Here is a 17,982-nt window from a genome sequence, read left to right as displayed (position 1 = left end):
AGGAGTCCATTGTTAGGCATCCTGTTGCCATGGTAGCAGTCGCCAGCCTTGCCATCGTGTGGCAAGGCTGCCGATTTGCTACAAACCTCTAGGATGCAGCGATCACAATGGATCGCTGCATCAAAGGGGTTAATGCCAGGAATCGGAGCTAGCTTCGGTTCCTGGCGATAGATCGGGGTGTCCGCTGTAACATACAGCGGACACCCACTGCTGATGACGCCGGCTCAGCTTCTGAGCCGGAAGCTGAGCCGGCGCCATCTTGCCGATGGTACCGGAAGCCTCCTGGGCCCCGCCGACGACGGGGCATAGGAGGATTCCGTTGCTGGTGGACCGGGAGGTAAGCATTAGCCCTCCGATCGCCTTTGCAGCCACCGGCAACCCAGCGATCACGTTGCTGGGGCGCCGGTGGCTATAAACTCCTCACATGCTGCGATCGCTATTCAACGCAGCATGTGAGGGGTTAATCGGTCGGATCGGAGGCTAGCTCCGGTCCTGGCCGATACCTCATGGTGCCAGCTGTAACATACAGCTGTCACCCGGCGGTGATGTCGCTGGCTCAGCTCCTGAGCCAGCTTCATCTCCATGACGTACAGTTACGTCGAGATGCGGGAACAGTCCATCTCCCATGACGTAACTGTACGTGATTTTGCAGGAAGGGGTTAAGGACACAGCCTAGTTTGGGCCTTATGGCTCAGAGCCCATTTCTCAAATCTGACATAATTCACTTTATGTGGTAATAACTTTGGAATGCTTAAACCTATCCCAGCGATTCTGAGATTGTTTTCTCGTGAGATATTGTTCTTTATGATAGTGGTAAAATTTGGTCGATATATTCAGTGTTTATTGGTGAAAAATTGCAAAATTTTGAGAAAATGTAGAAAAAAAATGCATTTTTCGGAATTTAAATGTATCCGCTTGTAAAACAGATGGTTATACCACACAAAATAGTTACTAGTTCACATTTCCCATATGTCTACTTTAGATTGGCATCGTTTTTTGAACATTCTTCCTTTTTTTCTTGGACGTTACAAGGCTTAGAACATAAACAGCAATTTCTCATATTTTTAAGAAAATTTCAAAAACCTTTTTTTTAAGGTTCCTGTTCAGTTCTGAAGTGGCTTTGAGGGGGCTATGTATCAGAAACCCCTACAAAACACCCCATTTAAAAAACTAGACCCCTCAAAGTATTCAAAACAGCATTTAGAAAGTTTTTTTTAACCCTTCAGGCGTTTCACAGGAATTAAAGCAAAGTGGAGGTGAAATTTGCAAATTTCATTTTTCTTGCTGAATTTCAATTTTATTCCATTTTTTTTTTGTAACACAGAAGGTTTTACCAGAGAAACACTACTAAATATGTATTTGTCCAGATTCTGCAGTTTTTAGAAATGTCCCACATGTGGCCCTACTGCGCTCGTGGAATAAAACACAAGCCCTAGAAGCAAAGAAGCACCTAGTGCATTTTGAGGCCTCTTTTTTATTAGAATATCTTTTAGGCAGCATGCCAGGTTTGAAAAGGTGTTGAGGTGCCAAAACAGTAGGAATCCCCCAAAAGTGACCCCATTTTGGAAATTACACCCCTCAAGGAATTAATTTATAGTTAATGTTACCATTTTGACCCCACAGTTTTTACCCAGCACGTATTTGACTTTTTTCCAATAAAATGTAATTTTTCATCAAAATTTCTTATTTTTACAGGAAACAAAATACTGTTTTAATTTTGTTGCCCAATTTCTCCTGAGTGCAATACCACATTGGTGGCTATAAACTGCTGTTTGTGCCCATGGGAGGGCTCAGAAGGAAAGGAGCGCTGTGTGTTCTTTGGAGTGCAGATTTTGCTGGATTGGTTTTCGGGTGCCATGTCGCATTTGCAGAACCCCAGAGGTTTCAAAGCAATGGAAACCCACCAGAAGTGATCCCATTTTGGAAACTAAACCCCTGAAGGAATTATTTTATGGGTGTTGTGACCATTTAGACCCCTCAGTTTTTTCACAAAATTTATTTGAATTGGGCTGGGAATTAAAAAACATTTAAACAAAAGAGACAGGACGGAGCATAGAAGCCATATATGTATAAAAAAATAATCTTTATTGATCACATAAATTTGGACAAACCGTTTAAAAAAGGTACAAAAAGGACAAGAAGACTCTATAGTGTTCCAGTAAACATGGGAGGCGGACTCCCTGTATCATTTATGGGAATATGTAATATATCCTAAAAAGGAGTATGGAGGATGGGTGGTGGGAAAATCGGTGAACACTGAATCATCATATAATATCAATTAGTTATGGACATAGTAGTCAAATAAATTTCAAACACTTATATGAAAGAGAAAGTAGGTCACAGATGGATAGTATTCCCCCCCTCCCCTTCAAAAAACCTTACCCATATTAGTGCTCATGGAAGTCAGGATACCATGCAAAGGACCCCAACGCGCGTTTCGCGGTGTGCTTCCTCAAGGGGTGCATAGTGTCTAAATGCAGTCAAGCTTTAACTAGGATCAGACCCAGGTGTACTTGCTCGTTTTCTCTGTGCACTGAGATTCCGGCGCATGTCCGTTGCCGAAACCGGAAGTGAGACATGCCCCACTTCCAGCCCCCAGCGCCATAGCGCACATCCTGGTCCCCGACGCGTACAGGGATCCCGGACATGCGTAGTGCGCTATAGAGGGTGGGAACGGGGCAGGTCAAACAACGGCAACGCACAACCAGACTGCTGATGACGAAGGCTCAGCGTCTGAGCTGGAAGCTGAGCCGACGCCATCTTGCCGATGGTACCGGAAGCCTTTTGGGCCCCGCCGACGACGGGGCATAGGAGGATTCCGTTACTGGCAGACCGGGAGGTAAGTATTAGGCCTCCAATCGTCTTTGCAGCCACCGGCAACCCAGCGATCACGTTGCTGGGGTGACGGTGGCTATAAACTCCTCACATGCTGCGATCTCTATTGAACGCAGCATGTGAGGGGTTAATCGGTCGGATCGGAGGCTAACTCCGGTCCTGGCCGATACCTCAGGGTGCCATCTGTAACATACAGCTGTCACCCGGCGGTGATGTCGCGGGCTCAGCTTCTGAGCCAGCTCCATCTCTTTCACATACAGCAGCTCCCATCACGTAACTATACGTGAAATTGCGAGAAGGGGTTAAATATGATATAGATGATTTAAGGCATCCCCTTAGATATGCTTTAGAAGTATCCCACAGAATACCCACGTTATCAAAATCCTAGTGAGCCTGCAAAAATACCTGCAGCTGATCAGGTATCCTATCATTTGTACCTATGATCATCAGCCAGAAGGGATGAATCTTCCATCCCCTGGGCCTGGGAATATCCGGGAGTTGAAAACTAGCCAGGACAGGGGAGTGATCAGACACACCTCTAGGTTTGTACATAAGTTGAGGTGACCATTAATTACCATTAACAACTCATTACTGAACATGTAGTCTATTCGTGATAGTGAACTTTGCCCTAATGAGGAACATGAGTACACTCTAGTACTAGGGAATAGAAACCTATATATATCTGTCCATCCCACCTCCATCATCAGTAGATGGAGATGTGTATCTGGAGCATGTGGAGGCACCAGCAGCTGGTTTTGCCTAAGCCTATCCATAGCATTATCCATGGTCATGTTAAAATCTCCCATGCAAAGCAGTCTAGCACCCGGATACGCCGCTGGGAAGTTAACCGCTTGGTGTAATACCGACACTGATGCCGGAGAAGGGATATACACCCCTAGGAGGACATAGGAAACATTATTTATGAAAGCATGCACAAACACAAAACGCCCATTATCATGAATCCGTACGGCATCCACCTCCCAACTAAGGGACTTACTGTATGCACAAGTATGGACAGGGCCGCCATCAGGAATTTCAGGGCCCCATACAGCTACATTTTCTGGGCCCCCCTTTGTGGCACCGCCTGTTAATGGTACTCCGTCCAGCACTATGTCATGCTACCCAGGGCCGCCATTAGGGGGGTATTAGGGGTACTGATGTGAGGGGTTCAGCCAAACCTAATTGAAAGGGGGGCCCGGCAAATGCCGCGACTTGCCTTTGGTAGAAAAATAAACAGGCCCCTGCAATGGGGCCCGTTTTTGTCACCAAAAGAATGTTGTGAGCTGCGGTGCCCCCACTCTCGTCATGGGGGCTGTCAAACACCGCCCGCGCGACCGATCGCGCGCACCTACAAACTCCCATGCGTGCGCACTCGCAAACTCACGCACGTGCGCACTCGCGAGCGTCCGCGAGCGCGCACCGGCGAACGCACGCACCCGCGACCGACAGTGCATGCGTCCGCGAGCGCGCACCCGCGACCGCACGCACCCACGACAGCCCGCCCGCGCACCGGCGACCGACTGGAACCACGCACCAAATTTTGAGGCAGATTTTGACCTGCCCACACTATTTTGCTGCGTTTTTTGCCTGCAGTGATTGAGGACAGCAGACAAAAAATGCAGCGAAAAATGCATTTTCTGCCTCCAATTGATTTAGATGGGAGGTCAGAGACGGAGCAGCGGAAAGAAAGGACGTGCTGCTTTTTCTTTTTTCCGCGACTGGCTCCCATTGATTTCAGATTAAATCAATGGGAGGTGGTTTTGGAAGTTGTTTGGTGCTGATTCTGACGCAGTGTCCGAGTCAATATCAAGGCCCAAAAACTCTGAGAACTGGGCCTTATTGTTAGGGCTTATTCAGACGAATGTGTAATACGTCCGTGCAACGCGCGTGATTTTCACGCGCCTTGCACGGACCTATGTTACTCTATGGGGCCGTGCAGACTGTCCGTGAGTTTCATGCAGCGTGTGTCCGCTGCGTAAAACTCACGACATGTCCGATATTTGTGCATTGTTTGCGCATCACGCACCCATTGAAGTCAATGGGTGCGTGAAAATTACGCCGCAGGCAAAAAACGCGGCAAAAAAACGCGGCAAGATAGTGTGGGCAGGTCAAAATGTGCCTCAAAATTCTTTAAGGAATTTTGAGGCAGATTTTTTTCTGCATGCAAAATACTCTGTGTGAACAGGGCCATACATAATCAGCACTTTCAGACACTTTTCTCACTGTGTCAGAAGAGCTGCTCCCACTCCAGTCCTCTTCAGGCGATGACTTCCAGGCGATGTCTTCGGTCCAGACGTCCAGTCCTTCACCTCCAGCCAGGCTCCAGGTAAGTTGTGTCCATGTGCGTCTGCGGCTGCGCGAGCTTCGTTCGCGGCTGCGTGGGCGATCGTGGGTGCGCGCGTGCAGTCGCGGCTGCGAGCGCCCGGGCTGTCGCGGGTGCGCGCTTCTGGGCCTTCCCGGCTGCGCGTGCGGGCACTCACGAGTGCGGGCGTTCGTGGGTGCGCGCTCGCGGACGCTCGCGATTGCGCACGCGCGGGAGTTTCCTTGTGCGCACGATATACAGGGGGGTGGGCTATATACAGGGGTGGGCTATATCTACAGGGGGACTATATACAGGGGTTGGCTATATCTACAGGGGGACTATATACAGGGGTGGGCTATGTCTACAGGGGGACCATATCTACAGGGGTGGGCTATATCTACAGGGGGCTATATACTATATATATATATATATATATATATATATATATATATATATATATATATATACAGCCCCCCCTGTAGCTATAGCCCACCCCTGTATATGGTGCTCCATAGATAGCCCACCCCAGTATATAGCCCCCCTGTAGATATAGTCCCCCTGTATATAGCCCACCCCCTGTAGATATAGTCCACCTGTATATAGCCCACCCCCTGTAGATATAGCCCACCCCCTGTAGATATAGTCCCCCTGTAAATAGCCCACCCCCTGTAGATATAATCCCCCTGTATATAGCCCACTTCCTGTAGATATAGTCCCCCTGTATATAGCCCACCCCCTGTAGATATAGTCCACCTGTATATAGCCCACCCCCTGTAGATATAGTCCCCCTGTATATAGCCCACCCCCTGTAGATATAGTCCCCCTGTATTTAGCCCACCCCCTGTAGATATAGTCCCCCTTTATATAGCCCACCCCCTGTAGATATAGTCTACCTGTATATAGCCCACCCCCTGTAGATATAGTCCCCCTGTATATAGCCCACCCCCTGTAGATATAGTCCACCTGTATATAGCCCACCCCCTGTAGATATAGTCCACCTGTATATAGCCCACCCCCTGTAGATATAGTCCCCCTGTATATAGCCCACCCCCTGTAGATATAGTCCACCTGTATATAGCCCACCCCTGTAGATATGGTCCCCCTGTAGATAGCCCACCTCAGTATATAGCCTCCTGTAGATATAGTCCCCCTGTATATAAATGCCTATAAACTTGTAGGGTCAATTAACACATAGTCATTTGAAAGAACATGTATAAATTTTATTAAATATGACGATATAACAAAGTTAAAAGATGAATCATGCTGAGCATGAGATAAAACGTCTGTCGATTGCAGAGGACATGGGGTAATACAAGCGTAGCCATGAAATAGGTACATATGTGAACTACAGGACAAAAAATCAATCAGATTAACCAGAAAGATAGATGACAGCGTGCAACAAGACAAGGGTAAGTTACTTTGCCAAAGATAACTGCACAGAACTGTTGTAACATCAGATAACTGCCATGTACTGGACCTGATATATGCAAGTGCCGTTGGTAATGCTATAAAAGTTTATAGATAAGGTAGAACACAAAAACACAAGACATGTGACATACCCATGATAGCTCTCTGCAAGGTGAGAACGTCAGTCCCGACGCGCATTTCGGCGAAATGCCTTCGTCCGGGGGTGGCGTCTCTCCAGCAGGGGCCTCCCCTTTAAATGAATACACATCCAATCACACTGGCAAACACAAGTCACGGGGAACGGTAGGTCTGTTGCGGTCGGCGTCATGTATCCGGAACAGAAGAGCCCATGGAAATTCCCCCGGCCGCGCGTCATCCGGGGGGCGTGGATCCACAGCGTCTGACGCCATGGGGACACGCCCCCCCAGATAAAGACGCGCAGATCAAAGGGACACCAGGACGCCTCCCCCGATACAAGCGCACAAACAGATGGTACAAAAGGTGACGTATAGCCAAGACAATGTTTGACACGTGATGGGACCGAAGCAACAAAGCAAAAACCATACTTATTCGCAAACCCAATGATGAATCCAGTGCATGAAACATGTTCAATATTTAATATCAGTCATATACTATACCGAATGTGAAATAGATGTACAGAAATGTTGAAGTAAATCCTTGTGGTTAATAGTGTATTACTGTAAACTAATGCATAGTGCATCTAATGTTATGTTTAACGGGTATAAATATATATCTAAATATAATAAATATTATTTCAACATTCAACAGGATTTACGCATATATTTAGAACCAATGTACATGGGTCCCTTATATAGGTTACACTTCAATTTGCTATTTACGAGAAAAGTAGTGATAGAATAAGATAAAGTATGTATGTATGGACCATAATATACATGTGAATGTATATATGGAGAAGTACGTAGGGAGTGGATCTTAGCGCATTCTATTCTAAAAACTCCCTGTATAATGTCTATATAATAATATAAAGTGTACAAAAGAAAAGTGTGTGACAGATGTTATAAGAAATCATGAGTGAAAAAAATATATGTAATTAAAAATATATATATATATATAATGATAATGGTAAAAAATGAATAAAAAATGAGGTGAGATAGGGATATATAAATTCATAAAATCCATATAAATGTGTGTACCACTTGTATAGGTATCTATGAAATGTGTAAAGAATATATATACATGGATAGTGAGGTACCAAAGAAATATGAAAAATCAGTGAAAAATGTGAAAAATGTGAAAGAGCGAAGTAATGACAATGTATATAATGGTGAATATTAAAAGATAATAAATATATAGATATATGAATATATCGTGTATATATATACGTTTGACGTGAGAATGTGTGATAACATTCGTGTGATCATACAAGAAAATATTTAATAAATAAATATTTATTTAAATGGTGTGTTAACAAATATTTGATAATAGAACAGATACAGTGACATAGAAAAAGATTCTATATATATATATAAAAAATAAAAAATATAAAATATATATATATAAATGTATAAAAATTGAAATGTACATAGTGAATAGATGTAACAACAGTAGGAGATCTACGAATGATACATGGAACGTAAAACATTTACATGATTCAAAAGGGATATGTAAATACATCTGATAGATATTGATGCATATCAATATGTGCAGAAAACATTACATAACAAGTATACAGTAAATAGCACATAATATTGATAGAAACAGAAAGGGCCGATAAAGTCACAGTGGTGGATAATGTTCTTCATAGATATGAGCCACTATTCATCAAATGATGTTCAAGACCTATATTTCTCCAGAATATGCCAGGATTGGGAATGGTCTGTAATCAAGGGGAAAAAAGGTTAGACATAAAGCTATAAAACATACTTAAAATGACCCGCTGGAGGTCAATGGTCAAAGGAAAGGTGCAAAGTTTAGATTCTCATTGAGTCCAAGAGGAGACATTGTCCCCAGAGTCCAGATCCATCTAGATTCACATCTAGCCAAATTCCTAGAGATATCGCCCCTTCGAATGTGTTTTTCGATGCAGTCGATCCCTTTTACCTTAAGTTTGGTTGGGTCACAAGAATGGTACATTTTAAAATGTCTTGCGACAGGTTTCAGGGTTTCAAGAGTCTCTATTTCTTTGGCCAAAACAATATCACGGACATGTTCCCTAACCCGTATTTTGAGTTCACGAGTAGTTAGACCAACATAGATCTTGGGGCAGGGACATGTAGCATAATACACAACTGCCTTAGTTGAGCAGGTAATAGAGTGGGTAATTGCAAAAATGCGTTTTCCCGCTGAATCATTAAATGATGTTGCTCTCTCGATGTTTGGGCAAGCAACACAATGGCCACATGTCTTACAGCCCCATTTTGGACCCTTGGTACCAAAAGGGAATTTATGTTTTTTATGTTGGTAATGACTCCGAACTAGATGGTCCTTAAGATTCTTTGAGCGTCGTGCTGATATTGTTGGAAATTTAGATATATACTTTTCAATGATGGGGTCTGTGCGTAATATAGGCCAAAACTGTTTCAATATGGTTCTCATTTGAGACCACCGTGAATGATATTCCGTGGTAAATCGTACCTGTGTTTCTCGTTTACTCTTGGGTTTCGGGAACAACAAGTCGTCTCTGGGTGTGTTTTTCGCACGATGATATGCCTTTTTTATCGAACGTTTGCTATATCCTCGGGCAAGGAATCGATTGGTGAGGTCATATGCTTGTTTCTCAAATACCTCTGTAGAGGAGCATATCCTCCTAATCCTTAGAAATTGGCCTATCGGTATCGCTTGTATGGTCTGTGAGGGATGAGAAGAGGAGGCATGGAGAAGGGAGTTGACTGCCGTAACTTTCCGAAAGACATCCGAATGAAGAAACCCATTTGAATCTCTGGATAATTTGACATCCAGAAATTCAGCCGTGTACTTATCGTAGTGATACGTCAATTTGATGTTCAAATTATTTGTATTTATTTCATCAATGAAAGTTTCAAAAGACTCAGGTGTCCCCTTCCAGATGAGCAGAATGTCATCGATGTACCTGGCCCAAAAAATGACCTGGTCCATCGAGACACTCCGCCCACCCTGAAAGAGATCACGTTCCCACAGCCCCAGGAACAAGTTGGCATATGACGGGGCACAGGCTGCCCCCATTGCCGTTCCCTGGAGCTGGAGATAAAAGGAATCGTTAAAAATGAAAAAGTTATGCATGAGTGCAAACTCCAATAACGTCAAAATAAAGTTGGAAAAGGTGGATTCCATGTTCCCTGTTGTCAGGAAGAAGGAGACAGCTCTTAAGCCATCAATGTGGCGGATACTGGTGTAAAGTGACTCGACGTCACAGGTAACCAAGAGCATGTCTTCTTCCATACTGATTCCGTCTATTTTTTGTAACAGATCTGAAGTATCACGGATATATGAGGGTAAACACTCTACAAACCCCTTAAGGTGGAAATCAATGAATTGACAGTTTTTTTCCGTAAGGTTACCCCTACCTGAAATAATCGGTCGTCCTGAAGGGACTTTGGGGTCCTTGTGGATTTTTGGAAGTAAGTAGAGTGTTGATATATTTGGTTCAACCGGGGTGAGTGCTTCGAACAATTCTTTGGAAATGACACCATCCGACTGGGCCTTCATCAAAATTTTCTCCAACTCTGCTTTAAAAGTGCATAAAGGATTATATGTCAATCTCCTATAACAGTTTTTGTCATTTAATTGTCTATAGGCCTCGGTCTCGTACATTGTACAAGGCCAAATTACGATATTCCCGCCTTTGTCGGCTGCTTTAAACACAACATCATCAATTTTGGTGAGTCTTTTAAGACTTTGGCGTTGTTCTATTGACATGTTATCATTTTTAATTCCATTAGACATCCTTTTAAACTCATGACTGACTGATTTTACAAATGAGTCAACTGCTGAGCACATGCTCATTGCAGGAAACCTTTTAGACTTGATCCTTATTGGTAAGGGAACCTTACCTGTTGGATCATCTTCTTGTTCTTTTAATAATTCTTCTAGGTCACGCAAGGTCTGTTGTTCAGTAACCGTAGGGAAAAATTCTTCAGACTCGGACCTATGGAAATATTTTTTATAAATCAATGAACGACCAAAGATGTGCAGGTCCTTAATTGCAGAGAATGTATCAAAACGGGCACAGGGGGCAAAAGTCAGCCCCTTTTCCAAAACCTCTATATCTGATACAGAGAAGATATGGTTAGACAAATTAATCACCTTAAGAGCGCTTGAAGCTTTGTCAACTTCAGGTTTTCTTTTATTGGAGGCTTGTCTATACGTTAATTTTCTTTTTTGTCTTGTGCCATAAGTATGGTAAGGCCGCTGTCGCGCTCCCCCATCAGATTCACTCTGAGATGAAATTGATGTTGTAGACATAGAGCGATTACTCTGATTGGGCGGAAGACTTTTTCTCCATTTATATACTCTCTGTTGAGCATAATCGTTGGTATCTCTGGAGAATTTTTTTTTATTTCATTTCTTTGATTTCCTTTTCCCATTCGCTGAACTGTTGTTCCAATGTAGAATTGAAACTGACAAGACCTTCCGAGGTCATTTTTTCTTTTAGACTGGTTTGTATTATCTCGATATCCATATCAAGCTGGTCTAACGTCGTCTGATTCAAATTAACCAGTAATTCCATGAATTTGAATGAACTTTGGTTACACACCTCCTCCCAATTAGCAACAAAAGTAGTGTCACTAATGGGAAACGAGGGAAAGATCTGGACTCTGAGGCCTCTCAAAATCAATTTTCTCTGAGAATAATTCTCCAAAAATATTTTGTTCCACCATATTTTCATACGGCGATGAAGTAGATTCTTATATTTATTCTGTAACTCGCCAATATTCCCTTGACCATTAAAAGCACGCTCAGATGACCCATCGTTAAAAACCTGATCCATTTGGGAACGCCAGATGCGTTCCCTAGCTTTGTGATCCATGGATCCTGATGTACTTGAGTCTGTGAGAAACACAGCAAAAAGTTAGCCAACATAAACCTACTGGTACATGCAGGGAAGGTCTGGAAAAAATGTATATATGTATAATTGTATACTGTGTAAGTGATTATACCTTGTACTAGACCTATAATGAAACCAAGTAACCTTGGTGTATTGCCCTAAATGATTGATAGAAATGCCTATAAACTTGTAGGGTCAATTAACACATAGTCATTTGAAAGAACATGTATAAATTTTATTAAATATGACGATATAACAAAGTTAAAAGATGAATCATGCTGAGCATGAGATAAAACGTCTGTCGATTGCAGAGGACATGGGGTAATACAAGCGTAGCCATAAAATAGGTACATATGTGAACTACAGGACAAAAAATCAATCAGATTAACCAGAAAGATAGATGACAGCGTGCAACAAGACAAGGGTAAGTTACTTTGCCAAAGATAACTGCACAGAACTGTTGTAACATCAGATAACTGCCATGTACTGGACCTGATATATGCAAGTGCCGTTGGTAATGCTATAAAAGTTTATAGATAAGGTAGAACACAAAAACACAAGACATGTGACATACCCATGATAGCTCTCTGCAAGGAGAGAACGTCAGTCCCAACGCGCGTTTCGGCGTAATGCCTTCGTCCGGGGGTGGCGTCTCTCCAGCAGGGGCCTCCCCTTTAAATGAATACACATCCAATCACACTGGCAAACACAAGTCACGGGGAACGGTAGGTCTGTTGCGGTCGGCGTCATGTATCCGGAACAGAAGAGCCCATGGAAATTCCCCCGGCCGCGCGTCATCCGGGGGGCGTGGATCCACAGCGTCTGACGCCATGGGGACACGCCCCCCCAGATAAAGACGCGCAGATCAAAGGGACACCAGGACGCCTCCCCCGATACAAGCGCACAAACAGATGGTACAAAAGGTGACGTATAGCCAAGACAATGTTTGACACGTGATGGGACCGAAGCAACAAAGCAAAAACCATACTTATTCGCAAACCCAATGATGAATCCAGTGCATGAAACATGTTCAATATTTAATATCAGTCATATACTATACCGAATGTGAAATAGATGTACAGAAATGTTGAAGTAAATCCTTGTGGTTAATAGTGTATTACTGTAAACTAATGCATAGTGCATCTAATGTTATGTTTAACGGGTATAAATATATATCTAAATATAATAAATATTATTTCAACATTCAACAGGATTTACGCATATATTTAGAACCAATGTACATGGGTCCCTTATATAGGTTACACTTCAATTTGCTATTTACGAGAAAAGTAGTGATAGAATAAGATAAAGTATGTATGTATGGACCATAATATACATGTGAATGTATATATGGAGAAGTACGTAGGGAGTGGATCTTAGCGCATTCTATTCGAAAAATTCCCTGTATAATGTCTATATAATAATATAAAGTGTACAAAAGAAAAGTGTGTGACAGATGTTATAAGAAATCATGAGTGAAAAAAATATATGTAATTAAAAATATATATATATATATAATGATAATGGTAAAAAATGAATAAAAAATGAGGTGAGATAGGGATATATAAATTCATAAAATCCATATAAATGTGTGTACCACTTGTATAGGTATCTATGAAATGTGTAAAGAATATATATACATGGATAGTGAGGTACCAAAGAAATATGAAAAATCCGTGAAAAATGTGAAAAATGTGAAAGAGCGAAGTAATGACAATGTATATAATGGTGAATATTAAAAGATAATAAATATATAGATATATGAATATATCGTGTATATATATACGTTTGACAAGAGAATGTGTGATAACATTCGTGTGATCATACAAGAAAATATTTAATAAATAAATATTTATTTAAATGGTGTGTTAACAAATATTTGATAATAGAACAGATACAGTGACATAGAAAAAGATTCTATATATATATATATATAAAAAATAAAAAATATAAAATATATATATAAAAATGTATAAAAATTGAAATGTACATAGTGAATAGATGTAACAACAGTAGGAGATCTACGAATGATACATGGAACGTAAAACATTTACATGATTCAAAAGGGATATGTAAATACATCTGATAGATATTGATGCATATCAATATGTGCAGAAAACATTACATAACAAGTATACAGTAAATAGCACATAATATTGATAGAAACAGAAAGGGCCGATAAAGTCACAGTGGTGGATAATGTTCTTCATAGATATGAGCCACTATTCATCAAATGATGTTCAAGACCTATATTTCTCCAGAATATGCCAGGATTGGGAATGGTCTGTAATCAAGGGGAAAAAAGGTTAGACATAAAGCTATAAAACATACTTAAAATGACCCGCTGGAGGTCAATGGTCAAAGGAAAGGTGCAAAGTTTAGATTCTCATTGAGTCCAAGAGGAGACATTGTCCCCAGAGTCCAGATCCATCTAGATTCACATCTAGCCAAATTCCTAGAGATATCGCCCCTTCGAATGTGTTTTTCGATGCAGTCGATCCCTTTTACCTTAAGTTTGGTTGGGTCACAAGAATGGTACATTTTAAAATGTCTTGCGACAGGTTTCAGGGTTTCAAGAGTCTCTATTTCTTTGGCCAAAACAATATCACGGACATGTTCCCTAACCCGTATTTTGAGTTCACGAGTAGTTAGACCAACATAGATCTTGGGGCAGGGACATGTAGCATAATACACAACTGCCTTAGTTGAGCAGGTAATAGAGTGGGTAATTGCAAAAATGCGTTTTCCCGCTGAATCATTAAATGATGTTGCTCTCTCGATGTTTGGGCAAGCAACACAATGGCCACATGTCTTACAGCCCCATTTTGGACCCTTGGTACCAAAAGGGAATTTATGTTTTTTATGTTGGTAATGACTCCGAACTAGATGGTCCTTAAGATTTTTTGAGCGTCGTGCTGATATTGTTGGAAATTTAGATATATACTTTTCAATGATGGGGTCTGTGCGTAATATAGGCCAAAACTGTTTCAATATGGTTCTCATTTGAGACCACCGTGAATGATATTCCGTGGTAAATTGTACCTGTGTTTCTCGTTTACTCTTGGGTTTCGGGAACAGCAAGTCGTCTCTGGGTGTGTTTTTCGCACGATGATATGCCTTTTTTATCGAACGTTTGCTATATCCTCGGGCAAGGAATCGATTGGTGAGGTCATATGCTTGTTTCTCAAATACCTCTGTAGAGGAGCATATCCTCCTAATCCTTAGAAATTGGCCTATCGGTATCACTTGTATGGTCTGTGAGGGATGAGAAGAGGAGGCATGGAGAAGGGAGTTGACTGCCGTAACTTTCCGAAAGACATCCGAATGAAGAAACCCATTTGAATCTCTGGATAATTTGACATCCAGAAATTCAGCCGTGTACTTATCGTAGTGATACGTCAATTTGATGTTCAAATTATTTGTATTTATTTCATCAATGAAAGTTTCAAAAGACTCAGGTGTCCCCTTCCAGATGAGCAGAATGTCATCGATGTACCTGGCCCAAAAAATGACCTGGTCCATCGAGACACTCCGCCCACCCTGAAAGAGATCACGTTCCCACAGCCCCAGGAACAAGTTGGCATATGACGGGGCACAGGCTGCCCCCATTGCCGTTCCCTGGAGCTGGAGATAAAAGGAATCGTTAAAAATGAAAAAGTTATGCATGAGTGCAAACTCCAATAACGTCAAAATAAAGTTGGAAAAGGTGGATTCCATGTTCCCTGTTGTCAGGAAGAAGGAGACAGCTCTTAAGCCATCAATGTGGCGGATACTGGTGTAAAGTGACTCGACGTCACAGGTAACCAAGAGCATGTCTTCTTCCATACTGATTCCGTCTATTTTTTGTAACAGATCTGAAGTATCACGGATACAGCCCACCCCCTGTAGATATAGTCCCCCTGTATATAGCCCACCCCCTGTAGATATAGTCCACCTGTATATAGCCCACCCCCTGTAGATATAGTCCCCCTGTATATAGCCCACCCCCTGTAGATATAGTCCCCCTGTATATAGCCCACCCCCTGTAGATATAGTCCCCCTGTATATAGCCCACCCCCTGTAGATATAGTCCACCTGTATATAGCCCACCCCCTGTAGATATAGTCCCCCTGTATATAGCCCACCCCCTGTAGATATATTCCCCCTGTATATAGCCCACCCCCTTTAGATATAGTCTACCTGTATATAGCACACCCCCTGTAGCTATAGTCCACCTGTATATAGCCCACCCCTGTAGATATAGTCCCCCTGTATATAGCCCACCCCCTGTAGATATAGTCCACCTGTATATAGCCCACCCCTGTAGATATAGTCCCCCTGTATATAGCCCACCCCCTGTAGATATATTCCCCCTGTAATTAGCCCACCCCCTGTAGATATAGTCCACCTGTATATAGCCCACCCCCTGTAGATATAGTCCACCTGTATATAGCCCACCCCCTGTAGATATAGTCCACCTGTATATAGCCCACCCCCTGTAGATATAGTCCCCCTGTTTATAGTCCACCCCTGTAGATATAGTACCCCTGTATATAGCCCACCCCTGTAGATATAGCCCCCCCCTACCATTCCCCCGCAGATACAGCCCCCCCCCTCCCCCGCAGATGCAGCCACACTTCTATTACTATTTTTTTTTTTTAAAACTATTCAAACTCACCTTATTCCCGCTCCCACGCCGCCCGGCAGCCATGGAGGCCTGCTCTCTTCTGCGCAGGTCTCCAGGGGGTTGAACACAGCGTCTATGAAAGGCGCTGATTGGCTGGGCAGGATAACTTTCCCTGCCAGTCAGTCAGCGCCTTTCATCGACGGAAGCGTCACTGGTACAAAAGGTACCAGTCGCTTCATTCGCGGAGAGGCGATGAATGGCCGGGCACGGAATGTGCCCGGTCATTCATTGCTTCTAATTGTACCTGTGTCCTTGCGACACAGGTACAATTATAGTGCAGGAGGAGGGGGCACTGGCGTCCCCCTCTGAGCTGCGCCCGGGGCACGTGCCCCGCCTGCCCCCCCTAGCTACGCCCTTGCCCATTGTTCCTAGTTAGGGAAGTAATAAAACATGTCCCAACGGACATTTAGTGCCAAAGAGGCATATTCATTTCTTGCCTCCGACAAAGAGTCGTCGGATGGTGAGACTCTGTTTTATTTATCCACCTCCTCATCCAGTGATGAAGAAGAGGAACCCCCTAGGAGACGCCCCAGGACCACCACCACAGTTGAAGCCCCCGAGCGAGATGACCCCTCCGTAGTTCAAGCCCCCGAGCGAAGTGACCCCATTTGGACCCCACACCAGACATTTATGAGCCCCAAATCCCAGTGTAGATGGGCAGCTCAGGGATAAAATTGAATACGGCAGGGCTCAGTGAAATGGACTTTTTCAAGTTCTTCTTCACTGATGACGTTATAGATCTTATGGTCTCCCAGACGAATTTACATGCCCAACAGTATATTACTAAGAACCCCACATAATTTTATGCCCAATCCCACAGGTGGACCCCTGTAGATGCAGCAGAGTTGGGTAAGTTCTGGGGACTTCACTTGAACATGGGGCTTCTGAAAAAGCCGTCCATTAGGACCTACTGGAGCACGGACATCTTATACCACACCCTGATGTACCGTATGGCCATGTCCAGGATGCGTTATGAGGCAATACTTCGCTTCTTACATTAAAACGGATAATGAGCAGTGCCCACCCCGAGATGACCCCAGTTTTGACCGTTTGTACAAACTGTGACCCCTATTAGACCATTTCAGTGCCCGGTTTGCCCAAGCATACACCCCAGAGAAGTGTATTTCTATTGATGAGTCCCTGGTACATTTTAAAGGGAGGCTTCAATTCTGCCAGTACCTACCGAGTAAGAGGGCAAGGTATGGCGTGAAGATGTATAAGCTGTGCGAGAGTGCATCAGGGTATACCTACAAATTTAGGATATATAAAGGGAAGGACAGCAGTATTCAGCCCCCAGAATGCCCCCCCTTACTGGGAATAAACGCAAAAATTGTGTGGGATTTGGTGCACCCACTGCTGGACCAGGGTTACCACCTCTACCTGGATAATTTTTATACCAGCGTCCCACTCTTCAAATGCCTCGCTTCCATAAGTACTGTGGCATGCGGCACTGCTAGAAAAAAATCTGAGAGGCCTCCCTAAGACTCTGCTTGGGCAAACACTCAGAAGGGGTGAGAGCAGGGCACATTCTAGCAGCAACATATTGTGTGTCAAGTACAAGGACAAGAGAGATGTCCTTGTATTGACAATAATACATGGCCACACCGGTACCCATGTACCTATACGAGGTACCAGTACAGAGACCCCCAAACCAGACTGCATCCTGGACTACAATAGGTACATGGGAGGGGTGGACTTGTCAGATCAAGTCCTGAAACCCTACAGCGCCATGTGGAAAACGAGGGTGTAGTATAAGAAGCTGGCCGT

At 43.3% G+C, this 17,982-nt stretch overlaps 1 long non-coding RNA gene across 1 annotated transcript in view; it reads right to left on the bottom strand.

The window, feature by feature from the left end:
* Positions 1 to 17,982, bottom strand: part of LOC142760777 (uncharacterized) — a 409,581-nt gene that overhangs the window by 327,287 nt on the left and 64,312 nt on the right. The gene's annotated exons all lie outside the window — the stretch shown is intronic.

Source organism: Rhinoderma darwinii, chromosome 4 (assembly GCF_050947455.1).
Source record: "Rhinoderma darwinii isolate aRhiDar2 chromosome 4, aRhiDar2.hap1, whole genome shotgun sequence".
Classification (NCBI taxonomy): Eukaryota; Metazoa; Chordata; class Amphibia; order Anura; family Rhinodermatidae; genus Rhinoderma; species Rhinoderma darwinii.
The sequence above is the reverse complement of the archived record's forward strand: the minus strand, read 5'-3'. Positions and strand labels throughout refer to the sequence as shown.